This window comes from Filicampus tigris, chromosome 4 (genome assembly GCF_054856515.1).
Source record: "Filicampus tigris isolate MCC_2025a chromosome 4, RoL_Ftig_1.0, whole genome shotgun sequence".
Taxonomy (NCBI): domain Eukaryota; kingdom Metazoa; phylum Chordata; class Actinopteri; order Syngnathiformes; family Syngnathidae; genus Filicampus; species Filicampus tigris.
This window is the reverse complement of record NC_141220.1, coordinates 13166267-13180348: the sequence shown is the minus strand read 5'-3', so window position 1 is coordinate 13180348 and position 14082 is coordinate 13166267. Positions and strand designations below refer to the sequence as shown.

The window sequence follows — 14082 nt, the reverse complement described above, 5'->3', positions numbered from 1 at the left end:
CACAACAATAAGGCTCTCCATATGAAGTCACTATAAGAGAATGAGGAAATTAGTACATAAATGGGGTGCTCTTTTTTTTTTCTCTTATGCATGCTTATATTTCTTTGATAATAATAATAATGACATTTATATAGCACCATTCACACCCAGGGATGCCTGTTTGTGTCAAAACAAAATAAATAAAGGAAAAGAAAAAAACTACTAGGCCTACTTCTTGTTGCCGGTGGCGACCAGAAGTCCCAGCACTCACTGAGAGGAAGACAAGTGAGGCTAGCTTTACTCGTTGAAGCTCACTGCTGTCGGCGTGCAAAGCAGAAGCCATACCTGAAGAAAATCCACAGAACTGATCCAGAAAGAAGGCAGTAATTGTCCGGTTAGCATTGCCTGCGTTAGCGGCTGGGAGCTCACAACTGTCAGCGGGCGAAGCAGCAGCCGTGCCCGCGAAAGAAGTCAGGGATACTGCTGCTGCGAGGGTCAACCGCGGCAACATAACATTAAAAAAGTTTGACCACAAGACGGCCCATGGGTTTACAAAACCCACCAATCATATGTCATCTATGCTACTGCTCCAAAAATCAATTATTCAGTCATTTGAAGTAATTTAAATGATTAACAGATAAGCAGGTGAGAAGTACTTTTTCTTTCCCCTGGGGTGGTATCTCACTTAGCGGCAGGTGATGAAGCTCAGTCAGTCTGTCACTCATTATCAGTTAAACGCTGAATGAAAATGGCATTATGGCAGAGTGTAAACGGCGTCATGTGTGGAGCTATTTCAGTTACACAAACAGCCAAGATGTGGTTTGTGATATTTGTGGAAAGCCAATGTTATGGCAACACAACAAACATTACGAAACACCTCAGCGTTAAACCACATCATACAAAACAAGGCATTTATGATGACATAGAAGAAGAGAGCAAAGTGCCAAGTGCTGCTGTTTGGGCAAGACAGACTTCTCTGGCATTATCCAGGTACTCTTAATTCTGTTGTGAATAATTGCCAAGGGCTTTGGAGATTTGTCCATGCTATTTTGATCATGTAATTTCTGTTTCAAAACATGAGCCAAAACAAATCTGGAAGTAAAATTTCAGGAATGCAATTATTTTCCCAGTGCGATAGTATGGTAAATTAGTAAACATCACATATTGTACATAATCTTACTTTCAGAAAATATTGGAGGAAAATTGACAGGATATAGTGATACAGGCCTTGAGGAGTTGCTTTACAGTGAAAATGAAATCTCACATCCAGGGGTGCACATAATTTTTTTCATGCGGTACTCGCATGAGTACAAGGAGATTGTCTTTGGTATTCACTAGTGATCCACCGGATCGCTTCATTTATTTTATAAAATGCTTTTGACCATAAAAATAACAAATCAACTCCTAATATGGCCGTTTAGGATTTAAGAACACAATTTAAGTATGTAAGTGGTACAGTGTATACATTTCAAGGTATCCTGTCAGACATTTTGAGCTGAATGTTTTCATACAATTATAAGGCAAACGTGTTGTTATAAATTAAATGAAGACAAAGTTTTATTTTTATTTTCATAATGAAAAAGATTTGAAATGCAATTTAAGGCACCTTTCTTAAAACATGGACAGCACATTACAAAGTAATTTAGGTCCACAATATAGAAAAAGAAGTTTAAAAAAAAAAAGTAAGCCAAGAGGCAGCTGTTGTACTACCAGCTAATGATAACAGCTGCTAGCCACTAACGCCGGAGACGTGTGCCGTATCATACAATGACATCGTAATTAACCAGCGGTTTGTTCGTGTCCTAAATTAGTGACTGAAAATGATTTCGAGACAGCGTTGTGTTGGTGTGAGTAGTACTGAGTAGCAAGTATTAAAACTGTCGAGAGACGTCGAAAACGGAACTTAGCCGTTACGCGGGACAACTTCAAAGTAAAAGTCAACTAAGGCTATTGCATTGGCATTAAGGACTCAATGTATTAAGCTTTATTTTGAAGTTAGCCTTTGTGGAGGCTGTGTGTTCGTTGAGTATGTTTGCAAAACGTCCTCTGCTGAATGCAGACTAATCACGTTGTGTTATTGTGAACGTGCACAGTTTATTTCACCAACTATTCTGCGAATCTACCCATGCTTGATCCTTACCAATCAAAGATGATTTGTTCCACTGCATCACTAGTGTTAACAGGTACGCAAATTTGCGTCGTGACGCAAATGACAGTACGCATCAGTGATTTCTGTTGCGCATGTGTGCCTGCGTACCAGTTATGTGCATTGTGCGCCCCAGGTCATATCTATATTTAAGTGGTTTATTATATGCAGTGATCCCTCATTCATTGCGGTTAATGGGGGGACAGAACCCGCAAAGTAGAAACCCGCAGTGTAGAGTCTGACTTACGATTATGATTATTATTTTATTTTATATTTATTGTACAGTTTTATTTTGGTGGGATTTGCGGCTCTGTTACGTCGACATGGTTCCTACACTTCTAAATACTTGTTAAGCAATAAATTTAACAATAAAAATGCAAAATGAAGAATATAAATACCAAGCTGCAGGATTTAATCAGAATTTAGCTTCGACCGCCCGCAGCAACTGGCGATCATGGAGGAACGTTCGATAAAAACTACGTTAAAGTTTTAATTTTTATCATAAAATTGACTTACCTTAACTAGAATGCCATAGTGTAATTCATCCAATCCTGCACTTTAAAACGCTTGTCGTCGTCGTGAAAAGTGAAAGTAAAACGGCCGCTTCTTCTTCGCATGATTTTTCTTCTTCTACTCCTCCTACTTCATTTCAAAAACGAAGAAGAAGCATGGCCGCCGGATAGGCACCATGCATTAACTTTATCTTTGCACAATAACATCAATAATGTCCTTCAGATAAAATGCAACGCGGAATTGTAGTTAAGGTAAGCTGTTTTAAGACAACCTAAGACAAAACTAACAAACACTTTATTTGGCGATGTCCTAAGTCGTCCGTGCCACTGGCCGGCCGTGAGTGCAGCTTATAAACACAGCTGTTGTACTGTACGATTTTTACAAAACCTTATTAGAGCAAATATCCAGCTTGACTCTGACTAAATCAACGGCACATTTGAATAGTGAACGAGACTAAGCGAGAGGCTGCAATGATGTGCACCCAGTCAGCTCTCGTACAGTACAGTGTGTGGAGAAAGTAAATCCACTTTGGTCGATCTCGCGCTGGGAACCAGTCACCGCCTTTTATGAGTGCCTGCGGGTAAGTACAAAGCCTCCGAATGCAACTCATATCTTTGAAACAATGCATCTTTCTGCAATATAGCTCCTGATACGGCTGTGTTGTTTCGTTTTTAATTTGTTATGAATGCTTCTGAAAAATCTGTGATGCATCGATGGCACGAAAGCTGAAGTGCGAAGAACCGAGGGAACACTGTACTGAGAAGTGAGTTTATGGATTGTGTTCTTTCCTGTTCTTTAGTGGTTGTAAATTAGTGTACATTTCTGTAGTGCTATTTCTTCTCCACAACATTCTACCTGAATTGGCAATTTGATGCTGTGAAAACACTTTTGTAGATTAAATGTGTGTGTTTGTGACAAAATATGAAAGGGGCCCTCGAAAGTCTTCGTCTGTAACAGTTCCACATGCGTTCAGAGCACAGTGCAGCTATGACAGAAGGAGAAAGGCTGCATTACAATCTTGAACTATATGCGAACTCTTGTGAATTGACACATAAATAAATTGGAGAAAAAAAGAAACCAAAAATTGTTTCCTTTGCAATCCTGGCATTTCAACATAAATTGTGACGCTCTAAAATCCAGAAACAACTTGTTGGAAAGCTCCAGCTTGCTCCCTTCAAAAGAATCAGCTTCACGCATGCCTCCCTGTGGAGCTATTCTGGCCACATCCAACCGAGGAGACCTCAAGGCAAAACCAAAGCATGCTGCAGGGATTACATATCCCATCTGGCCTGGATATGCCTCGGGGTTCACCCAGAAGAGCAATCCAACGTGACAAGAAAGATAGATGCGTGGCCTCCAGTAGCCTTGTGCCACAGTGACTCAGAAATGTGCATTGATTAAATTTCCTGCCAGCATGTGGGTCTGAAAATGAGAAAGCTGGTAGGCAAGGGTGCTAAAACACTTGTTTTGATTAGACTACTTTCTCTCACTGCCTCTCTTGTCTATGCATCTTACGCGTTAAACGTGTCTGCATAACACATGTACATTTGGGTACTATTAAAGAAAACTTGAACAGTAATAAATGAAAGTACAGTAGATACAAATAACCAGAGCTGGGCATTCCGCCCATCTGAAGGACCGGTCCGTCTATCCGCCTATGAGGGAAGGCCATTTTGGGGGCAATAAACTATAGACGGCAAACAAAAGAGAATTTTTTATGGCTGGAAAGCGGGCGGGGGGTGGGGGGCTGGTCGGGTCGTAGTGGTGAAGTTTGTCGACGGAAACGCTAACGAAAGTCCGTTTAAAATGATAGTGTGTCATGATTATCGTGGGGGAGGACCCAAATGCAGGAGGCAAAAACAAAGTGCACCATTAAGTATTTAATTTAAGAAAAACAAAAAGGCTAGCAAGGCACTGGGACAACAAAAATGTTGAAGTCCAAAAACAACAAGGACCCAAACAAACTAAATAAGGACTAGGATTAGGACTGGAACTGGGACTGGGACTGGACTTTGACAAGTGACAAACCAACAATGACTGAAAGAAAGCGGAGAACTAAATACAGAGTTGACGATACAACGAGGAACACCTGGACAAGACACAGAGGGTAGGAGGAAGCTGGTTGGCTAACACAAGGGACCAGGATGATAAACACAGGTGGACTCAATAACTTAAAGAGAGACAGACAAAGGAACAAAAGGAAAAACATGAAACTAAAGTCAAAAGACAGACTATGTTATAGTCGGACCAACCTATAGGTGATTACTATCTGGTCCGCCTTGACAAAAAGGTGAATAGACGGACGGCGGAGGGGCACCCACGCTGCAGACAGACGGCGATACACAGACCGGCAAATTTTTGTAAAATGCCCAGCTCTGCAAATAACCATTAGAAATAAATTTGTTACAGTTCAGAGCTTGCAGGAAGAGGTTGATGCTTTTAAACTTTTCTTTCAATTTCGGGATTAAAATTAGAGCTTTGCAGTAAACTTCAATTCCTGTCAATGCATGCATTGCTGCACACACTTTGGAAATTGGTTCACTTGTCAGTGACATTTGACTATCTAACAAGTGCCCACCTCATGCCATAGTGAGATTGAATGGTGGCACAGACAGATCAATATGCTCACACTGAACTTTAGCCTGTTCTTAAGATTAATAGTTGCTGTTGCCTGTTGTACATTACAGAGTTGTGTTATGGTTGTTTCATCATCTTGCGATTAACTACAATAAGCAGCATACAGTAGTACTTTATAAAGGTGGAACACCTGCTTGAAAACATTGTAAGAACTAACTGCATGTGACCAACACACAATGTTTTACTGATTGCAAACAACTGAGACACTTCTGACAAGGATTGGTGACTGGTAATGATGCCAAAATCCCACTGGGTCTGTGGGTTGTTTCTACAACCAGTGAGTAAAACAAAATCATGTTAAAATGCGGGGGGATACTGTTTGCAGCTGTTCAGACGTTTCTTTTACCCTCCTCTTTCTCTCTGGCATAAAGCATACTGACACATAAAGTAATGGTAGTACTCTCCAGTTTGGCAAAATGTTAGTTTGTACAAAAGTATATACAGCATATATTAATAGTATTATTAATAGTATACTATTAATAGTAAAAGCAACATATTAATCAATTAAAACAGTAAACTACAAAATTGTCTGACTGTCAAATTCAGTAGCCCTTGTATAGGTTAGTATCCATGTTGTAGTTTTAGTTTGTTTCTACCTTTCTTCTGCTATGTTCTGCCCAAATCTTTCCAGTCATTCTTCTCATTTGTGGTGACCTTTTTTCATTGTAGTTTTTCATTTGATAATTTGTATTTGTTATGGGGCGACATGGCTCAGTGGTAGAGTGGTCGTTTCCCAACCCTGAGGTTGTGGGTTCAAAACCCAGCCCTTGTGACCATGTTGAAGTGTCCTTGAGACCCTAAACCCCTAGTTGCTCCTGATGCTGCGCCATCAGTAGGTGAATATGAACTCAGTGTGAAGCGCTTTGAGTGCCTTAATAGGTGGAAAAGCACTATACAAGTTAAAGAAAAGACTATTTACTTAGGTTACGTGCACCCTCAAAGCTTAACCACTGTCCTGTTTAAGGGTCAGTATCATTGAGTTTTTGCCAACCGCTACATTAAGAAACTAAAAACTTTCTATTGGCAAGTATCTGTCTGCTTTTTTAACACTTGCACGAAACAATACACCTCCGTCATTAAAGGCTTCTTTCTATTTTTGTGTGGTGCTTTCGATTGTTTTTGTTTTACCATGTAGTTAAAATGGGAGTTTGCAGTGTTAAAACTACTAGCAAGATTTTAATGAATCCTCACTTCAATAATGCTTCTCCCCCTCACTGACCAAAGCCAGGCTTCTCACTAATGTGCACGAGACGTGCACTGAATGTAGCGCACATTCATTGTAGCTAATATTTACTTTCAGGGCATACTGACAGCATTGTCCAATATGACAAAAAGTGTATGTTTTTTTTTCCCCAAATCACCCTTATTCTTTGTTCATTTACATGTATGGAAAAATTAACCCATTAATTGGTGTAACAGTAAAATTTTACACTTCATAAGAAGTCATGATGAACCTATATCCTTGCTCTTCATTTAGCACAGTATTAATCATAGCATTGCTTCGTCTTTACGTCTCTACGGCTGGGGCGGAGCCAGAACGTGGCTAATGGGTGGGCCTGGAAAAATCAGGGTGGGCCTGAATATTTCTCCCACTGAGCACAATCCTCCTGTCCCGACACATTGTATTTCAAATAAAATGACAAACTGAATAATGTGAGGTTCTTCCTTAGGCAACCACAATTATGCCGTTCTTAATATTCAATAAAATAAAAAATGCACGAAACACAAATTAAAAAATAATTTAATAATACTGTATTAAAAGAAATTTAAAGTATATATTTTTTTCATGAATCTCACTGGGTGGGCAGTCTGTCAAAATGGGTGGTCTGTGTAGGCCCACCCATGGCTCCGCCCCTGCTCTACGGTGAATAAGTGTCCAGTTTAGTTTTTGCCATCCGTGTGCTGCGTGTCACCCAAGACGAATAAAGTGTTCAAGCAAAACTTAGGAGTGTGCTGCCACAGCCATGTGGCAACACCCAAAAGCAGAGCTGGGCATTCCGTCGCAGGGACGGACGGATTTGTGGACGGATGGACGGAGGACAAGAAGTCTTTTAAAAAGGACGGACTAAGCAAGGACGGAAGTGGGTTTTCATCCGTCCCCCTATTCGTTCCTAACCGGGTCAAGTACCGATTGAACGTGTTATGTTGGATTGTTTTAAAAAAGCAAGACTACTGCATGTTCTCTTCTACGGAGCCGCCTTCATTAATTGCCGGCACAACACTCTTCTTCCAAAAAATGTGTCCTCTAACCGTTGTAGAGGTACAATTGCTCCTGTTCTCCGGTGTTCAATTACAGTATTTGGATTTTGCCTTTGGGATTGTTGTTGCTGTGCAGATGTTTGTCTTTGTTGCCATAGCAATTTTAGACACAGTACCTGTATTGGATGTTAGGTGTACCTAATACCACTAGACACCCGATGCTTGAATAGACTATGGCACATTGTTTGATCATGCAGCAAAATCGAAGCTATACATTGACTTTATTTCACCCATTCACTTGGAGGAAAACATCCAATAATTATGTTGCACATTAAGTCATACAGGTGAATTAATCTTAAATTAATATGTACAGAGGGCAAAAGTCAAGAAAAAAAAAATTCCAGATGCTTTGAGAAGATTTCATTACGTGGCAAAAACGCTGACTTCATAATGATCATTGGCTTAGCTCATCAGTCACACGTAGCTGTATGCTTAAGTCTGAGATCAATGATCTGGGAGGGTGATGGGAATGGCTGAGATGAAGTGGATATGGAAAAGATGTTGGCATATGTGCTGATTAAAGAAAGCGCTAGATGATTAATAATTTGGTCATGATGACCTTCCCACCCCTCACAGACACTCATTTGTTTGGTAGCTACTAGGGCTGCCACAAACGATTATTTTGTTAGTCGACTAATCGGATGATATACAAATCGCGTCAAATCGCAGCAGCAAGCTGAACTCCGTTCGCAAGAGCGATAGAGGGAGCAAGCGTTCGCTTCCTGCTTCGATGTCCACCACGTGCATAAACACACAGAGTTTTGGTTGTTAATCAATGCGGGTTTACTGAATAATGGCTTAATCCATAGAAGATGCTACGACGTGAAAAAGAAAAAAAAGGACTCCACAGTGTTGTGCAGGCAGTTAATAAAGGCAGTTCCGTGGTATCGCAGAAATAATCTTGGTCTTTACTTTTGAAAGAACCCAACACAACACGTTCTTCGGTGCTTGACCTGGTTAGGGACGATTACGGGGACGGACTTGCCTTTTAAACAAATGTGTATATATATATATTATCCCGCGTCCTGCGTCCCCCAAATGGGCGTCCTGTCTTACGTGTTGAACCAGTACCACTAGAGGGCGGACTATGCCTGTGAGTACAATGCTGCTGCAGGGCACACACATATAAAAGAAAAAAAAGGATTCTAGCTGCACAGTGTTGTGCAGGCAGTTAATAAAGATGGTTCCGTGGAATTGCAAAAGAGAACATTGGGCTTTATTTTTTAAAGAATCCAACACAACACGTCCTTCGGTACTTGACCTGTTTAGGGATGATTTCTGGTACAGACTTGCTTAGTCCATCCTTTTTTAAAAAAAGATATTGTCCTGCGTCCACCGTCCACAAAATGTGCATCCGTCCAGGACGGACAGATGGACCATTTCGTCCCATGGACAGAATGCCCATCTCTGAAGTTAAAATGCATGTTTTTGAGATGTAGGAGGAAATCGAAGGACCTGTAGAAAATGTGAACATGCAAATTCCACACAGAAAGGTCCATATTTGTAGAAGCATTTTAGAGACCGTTGTTTTTGTTCCAGCATAACTGTGCCCTAGTATAGAAATTAATGTACATACAGGCATTATTGGATGAGTTAGTATATAAGACCTTAACAGTCATTCAAATGAATGAACACATGAACTCAAACAGATACTGTAAGTTGAGCTAGGCCCCTTTGTGTCTGCATTTGAAAGGCAAATGTTGTATATTGTTCAATATACAGTTAATAATGATGGATTAAATGCATGCATTCAATAGAGAAATTCAAGCATGTGGTTCTTCCACGAAAGAACCACTTCCACCTCTCTGTGGTGAGTGTGATGTATATTAATGTGTGAAACGGGGTGGCGTTTTGGGAGGAGGTTTCGATTTTTTTTTTTATGACTTGTAAAACCATTACTAATTTTGAAATAAAGAAAGTCCTTATATGTGGTACTAAACTAGTGTTGATGATTTTCATCCGCCTACGGTTGGTACTGATGACTCATGCTCAAACGTTATTTACATCCATTTTTTACCCATCCATTTTCTATACCACTTGTCCTAATAGCTCTGTCCTTGCATGCACACAAAACCTTGTGTGAAACTAAAAATAGAACCGACATCACCAATGAGCCGAAATTGAACAAGGGTTTCCCCAAACATAGTTGGAGCCCTAGATTAATTGCACCCACATTTTAATCAAAGCACCATCGCACTACAAATTCAGCTACATGAAGAGGAAATTATTTCATTTAATCAATGCACAAATAGTCTGCGATCAACGTGGGCAGGAGGAATCAACGCACGATTCATTTTTTCTGCAGAATAGCTCTGTGAGTGTGTGCCTCACTGCCTCCAATAAAAAGCTGAGGGCGGTTGGCTGCGCCACAGACGTGTAAAAATAACCTGGACTTACAATGGCCTGTCGCGGCTGAAGTCGGAGGGCAGCCATCTTGCGTTGCGACTGTTACTGACAACTTCTGTTGGGTTTTCGCTGAAAACACTGTTATTAGTGCATATTTTCCACCAGGATCCCTGTATGGAGTAATGAGAATCCTTCACTGGAGAGAACTTCACTGGCTATTCCATTCAGACCATTCAGAAACTCAGTATTGGGAATCATGACTTACAGATGTTAGGTTTACATTTCGCAGTGACAGTCACATACAGTACTATCTGTAGTGGCATAATAATGAGATAGCTTTCTTATCTCCTTCACCTAGCAAATATATCAACTACGTGTTCAATAAAAAAGCCCAAATTTCACAGTCAGTATTTCCATAATTTGGGAGTAGACAATATCATTATTTCAGTAGACTATTCATCCTTTTTCACATTTTTGTTTGCTGGTTACTCTTGAGATTTTTGTCATGAAACATAGGTACCTTGGCTCAACACAGGTTGTTTTCCAACTGATCAAATCAATACTCACATAAATAAAAGCCCAAGTAAAAAAATCTCATATGATAAATTGACGCGTTTGTATAAACAAAGCAATTTTCAACAAAGGCTGCTCCTCATGTAGCTTCCGTGGATTGCATAAACCAGAGCAAATTTGGTGAATTTAATGTGAATGTCTTTAAATTCCTGTTGGGCTTAACTAATGTTAGCAGAACCAACGGTGCACAAACAAGCAATGCAATAGTACATAAGGAGCACCGTAGAAGATAGCTGTTAGCCAATGGGCAAGGTTGCTCTGGCAAGCATTAATGCTACATGGCTGTTATTAGCACTTCTATACACTGTTGCAGCTCATTAATAAATGAGAAAGAGTTGTGTGTGCTTATGAACCGATGGGACACATGCAAACAAAGCTGTTTAACGGGTTTTAACAGCAGTTCCACCCTTCAGTCCGTATCTGCGAGCAGGCTGACTAACAGCAGACAATGAAGCAGTGTGAGTGAATGTTGATGACATGTATACAATACAAGACAATACAATTTTATTTATATAGCGCATTTCATAACAGCTAAGGCTGTAACAAAGCACTTTACAATACAATAAATAAAACAAAAACAATAAAAGGCTGTGGTACATGTATTAATAAATATAGACATAAATAATATATGAAATATAAATGAAATATAAATAAATAAAGCCAATAAATTGACAGAAAACACTATATACAATCGACACCAGAAAAGAGACGAAAAATCCAGGTCTGATCAAAAGCCAGAGAAAAGAAATGTGTCTTCAACTGGGTTTTAAAAATGGACAGAGAGGGGGCTTGCCTAACAACCAATGGGAGGTCATTCCAGAGGGAAGGACCAGCGACAGAAAAGGCTCGATCCCCTCTGAGGCTCCGCTTGGTCCTCGGCACCTCGAGCAGCGCCTGATCCGCAGACCTGAGGCTGTGGGAAGGTGCGTAGGAGTGGAGGAGCCTAGCCATGGTTAAATATTTACCTGATATCAAATAAGGAACAAAACCCCAAATTGTAATGTACCTGTACATCCATTAAGTGTGTGAGAAGAGATACTGTACTCTCATTTCAAGTTATTAATGACCTGTATCAAGCCTGCAGAAGATTGTCTCCATATGTTGCCAATATTACGTTTGTCTGTTAACCTTTTTCCCCCAATTTAATAATTTAAAATGATACAAGACATTGGGTCAGCTGATAGTGACTAATTGGAATAGTTGAAGAGGGGATACCATCAGCAGTTAAAATGATTTCTAATTACAGCCTCCAAGCCAGATGTGGCAGCTTTCTCAATCTTGAAGTCACACTCACCTGAGGATTGAGATGGTAACAGAAGTGAAGTGAGAAAAATAATGGCATGGACACATGGGAGAATCCAATGGAAGAAACACAAGGACAGGTATCACCAGATAACATGAGGAATAAGGTAAGTTGTGGAGAAGTGAGAGAGAACATAACAGAGAAGTAGTGGGCAAACGGTATATGAAGGAGTGGAACACCACTGCCCCCTATAGGCAATAACAAGCATAATAAAAGTAGTCTTCAATGTGTATAAGGCTGAGAATGTGTCTGTTTGTCATGATTGCTCCCAAAGTGTGAAGCCCTTTGAGAAAAAGGGAGGACTAATTTGCAAGGCTGTGGAGGCAAGGTGAGCTTAGCAGGACATGAAGAGGGCGGAGAATGGTGATGGTGTGAGGTGAGATGCATGACAGTGGGGCAGCGACAACCAACCGAGAAGAATTAATTATTATCACACGCAAAGAAACGTCCTCCACCTTTCCTTTACTAAATTACTCATACATATACTCGTCCAGTAGATTCCAGGTTCAGCCAATCTTTGGAATCCCCCCCACCCACTCCATCCCTGCCAAGGGAAAATGTAACATTCTTCATCAAATACATTAAGTTCTACCATGTCTACAGTTTTCAAATGTCACAAGTACAAAAGTCACCATCATTAAAGTGGCTCAAGCCAAAGCAGCAGTGTGTTTAGATTTTCTCAAATGTGTTGTATGTTTAAAAACATACACACACTAATAATTTTCTGATTGATCACACTAATAATTTTCTGATTGATCTGAATTTTTATAACAACACATCGGATACTTTATCCACTTTACATTTAAAAGCAAGGGTGCACAGCTCTGAGAGGTGATTAATGAGCCATGAGCAAACAAGAACTATACCAGTAGTTGTATTGCATGGATGCTGGCCCAAAGAACAATACACCCACACAACTCAAGCTGAGATGTCAAATCCATTTTGCATTCTTTTGATTGTTGCATTTGCATGTAAACATGCTCACATATATGTATAGAGTCTCACAAACATGATGTCTCATCTCTACATTTTTCTGTTATTCCCAGTCCGCAGTATTAGAAGACATACTGTACTGTATTTGGCAAAGCTCACATTACTGTAGTTTGTGCTCTGTTCCAATGTTTTGTACTTTAATTTTTCATGAGATCGAGATCAGCTACAGTCAACTGGAAAAGAGTTGAAGTATTGTGTTTATGGTGAGAGAAAACAATGTATCTATTGTAGATAGTTATTTGAAGAACAACATTAAAGATCCATTTCAAAGCCTCCCAGCAATAATATTGGATCCACGTGTAAAATCGAGTGATATTCAATACAAGAGCTGTATCAAACATATTGTATCTAACTGTACTGATTTACGTGTTGTGTTGGGTTCTTTTAAAAAGCAAGATCACTCTTCTCTTGTGCGATACCACGGAGCCACCTTAATTAACTGCACAACACTTTTCATGTGCAGTAACATTGCACAGGCATAGTCTGCCATCTATTGGTTCAACACATGTAATACCAAGCATTATGCAATTTCACTGACTGACAGAAACACGTCCAGCCTGTTTTGTGTGTGTAATCCAGGATAATATATATATTGGGTGTAGGCAGACCCGTCGCTCCCAATACGCAGAGCATGCACGGTGCGTAGAGCACCATCTTCCGTTAGGGGGCACCATTTCGTCGGTGGCGATACATTGCGAGATTGTCGAGTGTGCACGTACGTCATGCGTGCACAGGCACTGGGAGAAATGAAATACATGTAGACTGGCGTTACATATTCAGGATACAAAAAAAAACTGCAATTGTATTCCACTATCCTTGCAGAAAAAAAGGAATACGATTACAGGTACATTAAATGAAAATGTGGATTATTTTGCAAAATTAAATTTTTAATGTGAGAAGAGACACGGCACAGTAGAGTCCTCACCGCTCTCAAACTTGTTGGCCAAACGATTTCACGGAGTTAACTGGTCACAATATACCTCAACGGTCGTCCCACTAATAGTTTTTTTTGGCCAACAATTAAATGACTCAGACAGGTCAGAGCTTGCTGGATAGAAGTTGGTTTTAACGCAGTCAATTTCAAAAGTCAGTTTCAAAAGTGTCTCGAATGGAATGGACGGTGACTAGGGTTGCCAACCATCCCTTGACAAACGGAATCGTCCCGTATTTAGAAATATAAGTACGTATTGAGTTGTAAAGGGACGCACTTTGTCCCGTAATATCGTGAGAGTCAAAAATAGTCCGTAAAATGTCAATGGAATTAATGAACAACAATTGTTTTTATATGACAATTTACGGTAATGGTCCTAGGACCTCTCTGCTCTATGACCAA

General features: G+C 40.1%; 1 long non-coding RNA gene across 1 annotated transcript; it reads left to right on the top strand.

Annotated features, from left to right (window-relative positions):
* Positions 1-2796: 2796 nt before the first annotated feature.
* On the top strand, positions 2797-11956 carry LOC147148541 (uncharacterized). Its single transcript, XR_015086672.1, has 3 exons — positions 2797-2889; positions 3083-3401; positions 11700-11956. It is a non-coding gene; the product is annotated as an uncharacterized LOC147148541 (long non-coding RNA).
* The last annotated feature ends 2126 nt before the right edge of the window (positions 11957-14082 follow it).